This window comes from Panulirus ornatus, chromosome 12 (assembly GCF_036320965.1).
Source record: "Panulirus ornatus isolate Po-2019 chromosome 12, ASM3632096v1, whole genome shotgun sequence".
In the NCBI taxonomy this organism is placed as follows: Eukaryota; Metazoa; Arthropoda; class Malacostraca; order Decapoda; family Palinuridae; genus Panulirus; species Panulirus ornatus.
This window is the reverse complement of record NC_092235.1, coordinates 8,742,575-8,748,698: the sequence shown is the minus strand read 5'-3', so window position 1 is coordinate 8,748,698 and position 6,124 is coordinate 8,742,575. Positions and strand designations below refer to the sequence as shown.

At 40.3% G+C, this 6,124-nt stretch overlaps 1 non-coding gene across 1 annotated transcript; it reads left to right on the top strand.

The window, feature by feature from the left end:
• Positions 1-3,778: 3,778 nt before the first annotated feature.
• TRNAQ-UUG (transfer RNA glutamine (anticodon UUG)) lies at positions 3,779-3,850 on the top strand. The gene has a single exon. It is a non-coding gene; the product is annotated as a tRNA-Gln (tRNA).
• The last annotated feature ends 2,274 nt before the right edge of the window (positions 3,851-6,124 follow it).

Genomic DNA, 6,124 nt, shown 5'->3' with positions numbered 1-6,124 from the left:
GGGCAGCAAAGTATAATTATGTACAATGTAAGGTATATATAGAATAGGTATATATATATATATATATATAATATATATATATATAAATAATATATATATATATATATATATATATAATATATATATATATATAATATACAGCTTTCAGATTGGGGTGTATAAATGTGTGTTGATGTAACCAAGATGAAAAAAAAAGAAGAGATAGGTAATATGTTTGAGGAAAGGAACCAGTATGTGTAAATCCATTCCGCTTTAGGGAAAAGAAGTTTAAGAGATCCTATACAGGTATATAAAGTTATTGTAATGGCATCCCTTTAAGCTTAATATTTTTTACTTCCTGTAACTAGTTCGAACAATTAAAACAATATTCAGCATTGTGATTTAAGTGACTGACTTTAGGATGCATTTGGATCTGTCAAAAATTGTATTTAGCAAATACTTCAAATTTCAATTGACCCGTTCTATATTTTTATTCATTTCATCTCAGTTTTATCACCTTTCTGTTACTGTTTAATATCAACAGTAGCCCGTCTACGTAGTTGGGGCTCTGAAGCAAAGGAAACTTTTTCCAGCCTAGGTTAGGGTAGCATCTAAACCAAACCTAAATGACCTTACCTTAGAAATATGTTCAGACAGTACCTTCTGAAAATATTTCTTAAGGTAAGGGCGTGGGGATTAGTTTAGCTGCTAACTAAACCTTAGCTAGAAAAAGTTTGCTTTAAAGCCACAACTAGTTGAAAGGCCTACTTTAAGTGGTGACACTGAAATTAATTTGCTCCAGTGTGCTCCTCTGTCCGTTTGTTTTATGTCCATCTAAAGATGCATACGTTCAATTTTTGATGTAGATTGATTTCCTATATTAGCTTCGTCTACGGAATTCTACATCTTCAGTTCAGCACACCATTGTGGTAATGAAGGGAAAGTCACCACATTTACAAGCCGAGTGCACATAGCTTATCCCACCTCGTTAGAGAGAAAACTTACCTATATTTGAATCAATGAACGGGAACAGAGAAGACAAAATTTTACTATACATTTATTATGCAAATATATATAATTTATATTACATACATTACTACATTTCCTACACTTTCCATCACAAATTTGCTGCGGTTATAACCTTGTAGTTACCATTACCTTACAACCTTAAGGATGGTGGTCTACAACACCTCTAGATTGATGGAGAGAACGAAAAGTTTCGTTTTGCTCTTAAGACGAAAGAAATACGGTAATTCCACTTCACTACCACTAACTACTAGTTATTATACTTGTTGATTTTCACGGCTAAGATTTTCATCCTCTGAGCGAAGCCATACAATAATCGTCCTTATCTACTCTGAGCATTGTATAGCCTCCTGATGATCAAGATTGCTGTTTTGGTTGTCCGTTTCCCTTGTTACTGGTGCGTCTCACTGCACACCTTACATGAGTGCCTTCCACAGTATTAGGGACAGCTGCTGGGCCTCACTGTAGCTACTTCTGGGACGGTTGTCAATCTTCCTCGTATTCCCTCATGACCACAGCGCCAAACCGACTCCCGCCATCAGGCCGAGACGCACAAACATTTCTGACAAAATTGAGACAACCGCTTTCGCGTCAGTTTTGACACCAAGTGAATTTATACGACAATTACGCTCAAGATGCTTGGTTTTTTGTTCATGGATTGAAGAGAAGCAACCAACGATGGTTGCTACTGCCCAATTCTTTGCTGCACCCGACATAGCCATCTGGGTGTAGCTATCTACCCGGGCTGGTGGGTCAGCCACCATAGCTACACGCTCACTCGGTACCTGGGCTGGTGGACGAGCAGCCTTCCTTTCTTCCATGGCTACAGTCTGCCTAACGACCTGGGGTTGTGGAGCAGCCATCCTTACTACCACCCAGGTTGGTTGGGCAGCCTTCTTTCGTTTCTTTGCTACACCCTTCTGGTTGGGCTGGTTGGGCAACCTTCTTTTTCCTCTTCTTCGATACAACCTGCCAACCGAATTCGTCTGCTGGTGGGTCCGTTTCTTTCATGGATACAACCTCTGTAGCCACTTGGGCTGGCCGGTCAACCTTCGGTTGTAGGTAAAAGTATATATATAGAATAATGTGGTTATCATCAGCAGCCAGAGGCCATTCCTCCCTCCTTGCCTGCAGAGTTCTTGATTTTCTGGAAAGTTCTACGAGATTCTGGTAAGATAAATACCATTGAGAGGACGTTGTTAGGGGACAGTCAGGTTCAGTTTAGAGTTGGTTGTGGGATTGTTCTTTTACTGTGTCGTATCAGCCAGATGGGTATTTCTTTTCACAGTTTTCGTTAAAGTTTGTTTTCTAGAAGCATAATCTAGAGCACTATTTTCCATATGTTTATCATTTTTGTTGTTATAGTTTCATTATAATCATTAGTTTTGTTATTGTTGACTTTTAGATATTTGATGTTATGTTTGTGATTCCCGTGGAAGCGTCTGACATCTTGCTAGAAGACTTTCTGGTCACAATATTTCTGCACTGGGGAGTTGATCGTATTCTTTTATTGCAGGTTTTGTTATTATCTTGCTTTACATTAAGGTCTACTGGAGGTTTTCCCAATGCTGGTTGAACATATGTCCAGCAACAGGAGATGGCGTAAGATACAGTATTGATGAAACTTATCTATCTATATACCTATCTAAATATCGCTCTATCAATCTATCAATCTAACTATCTATCTATCTATCTATCTTTCTCTGAAAGTCAACAATAATGAAATCATTGATATATGAAGTATAACAACGTCCTCTCAATGGCAATTATCTCACCAGAATCTTCTAGAACCTTCCAGAAAACTATGAACTCTGTAGGCAAGGAGGGAGGAATGGTCTCTGGCTGTTGATAAAACCATATCATTCCATATATATGTTTATATTTACAAATTTATGTATATATATGAATGTATATATAACGTACAGAATAATGCGGCCATCATCAGTATCGAAGAAAACTGAAAAGATGAGGTCCCACCGAGATTCGAACTCGGATTGCTGGATCCAGAGTCCAGAGTGCTAACCCTTACACCATGGGACCTGATAAGAAAAGATGTGATTTCATCTAAATGTTTTACATATAATCAACCAGAGGCCATTCCTCCCTCCCTGCCTGCAGGGTTCAAGGTTTTCTAGAAGGTTCTCGAAGATTCTGGTAAGATCATTACCTTTGAGAGGTCGTCGTTAGATGACAGTCAGGTTCACTCTATGGTTGGTGTTTGTAGTTGGTTGTCCGAGGATGTTGTTATACTTGATCAATTTTGTAATTGTTGACTTTCAGGTAGGAAGTACTCATTTACGATGCATCCTTGTACTCACAACAACCTTATGAGTCATTTCAAGATTTATCTTCACTACAACTTTATCTTCACTACACTATTAAGGTTGAAGTCAATGGTCACATTCACTACAATCTCAACACGACTGGTCTTATACCTAACCCATATTATCACTACATCCATGTACATGTATTTCTTGCAGAATAACGCAGATATCAATGATTTCTGTGAAAGTTGACGTATACAGCCTTACGTATCTATCGATCTATCTAATACCTGTTTTTACCTATCTATCTATCTATCTATCTTTCTAAATTAGAAAGTCAACAACAATATCATTAATGATCGTATAACTACGTCCTCTCAATGGCAGTTCCTACCCAGAATCTTCGAGAACCTTCTAGAAAACCTTGAACCCTGCAGGCAGGGAGGGAGGAATGGCTTCTGGTTGATTATATGTAAAACATTTAGATGAAATCACATCTGTTCTTATCAGGTCCCATGGTGTAAGGGTTAGCACTCTGGACTTTGGATCCAGCAATCCGAGTTCGAATCTCGGTGGGACCTCACCTTTTCAGTTTTCTTAGAAACTGATGATGGAACTGAGCCATATAGTTGACCTTCGATGGACATATATTTCTTACGGCCCACCATTTTATTTAAGTATGAAGATCTCACGACAGAGAGGAAACATGAGATATCAAAAATTAAAAGCCGCAATTGCCCTCATGGTAATGGTCGACATGTTTGCAGACAGATGACACAGACATGTGAGAAGTTAGACAAATATGGACGTTCCTGGTTGCTGTATAGCCTAGGTTTATTATCACTTGTAATGAAGGAGAAATGTTGCACATTATTCCACACCTTTTTATTTAGGCTAGGCTACGCTAGGATGACTAGGGTCCATAACGTAACAGAGCTGGAAAATGCATCATATCGGATCTGTATTTGTGCAAAATGGCGCAAGTTTGTGGAAGAGATTTACGCAATGCCGGAGAGAATCCACCTCCACCAGACATAATGTCTCAGACCTTACAATATCTGCTGTTGGACGAGCAGGGGACATTAGACCAATATATTCCTGTAGTTTACTGCTCTTCCCAAACACGCAGCAAGACATTCGTAAAAGCGTTAAACTGAACTTTTCCATCGGTTTTCATATCTTTAATTACTTACACCAGTTCCAACAGATGGAAAAAATCATTTGAAAAATCAGAAATTATTTGCCTATAAAAAACATTTTGATCGATCGTACCAAATATTCAATTATTTATGTACCCGACAATTTAAATATTCAGTCATCCTATATCCAACATTTTTCCTGCTGGCTGGTGCCGTTAAAGTCATATGGTAGTTTACCGCAATTAGATTATAGATATATTCATCTATATGGAATGGCTCAGCGTGAAGAAACATATATATTTTCACTAAATCCTCCTCTTCACTACACTCCCATCTTCACTACATAGTTCTAACACAACATCTTGACTACACCATTGTATGACCACATTATCATATCATTGTGTTCTTATCTTCACCACAGCCTCGGCAAAATTGATGTTTTCTTTACACATCAGGATAGATGGCCATCTTTATGATGACAGAGAACACACATAACATATTAAACCACTTATCTTTAGTAACTTTAATCTAATTTCTGCAGATAAAAAACGAATTATAAGGACAATCCTTGTGTTCTCTGATGGGACATTGTACGGGTGAAGGAACTGCTGTGAGGCACATGTATTAAACTATTGAGAAATAAACTTAACTGTATTAAAGTATTGACTTCACTATATTAGACTTCTCTATATTAAGCTATGCTAGGATATGATCAGTTCCCAGGTTATATAAGGCGGGAGCCGGGACCGAGAGCATCATTTGAGCTGAGACCTCTGTCGAGTGAACATCTCTGCTCCGCCTTGCAAGCTCCCCCAACCTTTCCTCGGACACTTCAATATAATAATGTTCACCAAGGAGGTAGGACGATCCTCCTTTGTCCAGGAGATGGAATTTGAATATGTCCATGTATTTGACATGGGCTATGGCTGTGTGGACATGGAAGTGGAATACCCAGACGTGGAAGTGATGAATGGAGTGGAATTTGGCTGTGTGGATATGGAGGTGGAATACCCAGACGTTGAAGAGATGGATGGAGTGGAATTGGTGGAATACCCGGACGTGGAAGTCATGGATGGAGTGGAATTTGGCTGTATGGATATGGAGGTGGAATACCCAGAAGTGGAATTGGAGGAAATGGAATATGGGTGAAGCTGGTATGAACGCCATATGGATTTGGTGAAGGTTGACCTCGTAATGTGTTGACGTAAAATAGGTCAACCACTGTGACCATGTGGCGGGGAGGGCCACATCCACCAACCACGAAGCGAGCCCCACCACGGAGAAGTATCCTGGCTGCATCCACGTACGAGAACCACCGCGGCATTGCCGTCATCCAGTAACCCTGCTATGCCTCCTACAAGAAGGCACTTCTTGCCGACGTGACACCACTTTCCGTCAACGGTCGCTGTGCAAAAGTGAAACCTCACCGTCCCACTGATGCTGGCCAAGTGACCTCGCCCACTCAAGTGGCACTGTAGCCCACACTCTCTACCAGACCCACCATCCATGAGGAAATGCAGCCCACCCCACTTGTCAGGCCCACCTTCAGGGAGACATGGCAGGTCTCAAGACCTGTCAGGATCACTATTCAAGACCGACTTGGTCCCCCAACACATGTCAGGCCCAGCGTTCTAGACCGACTGGGACCAATAACACATGACATGTCCTACGTTACAGACCGACTGCACTCCGCACCACGTACGGGCGTTAAAAGGC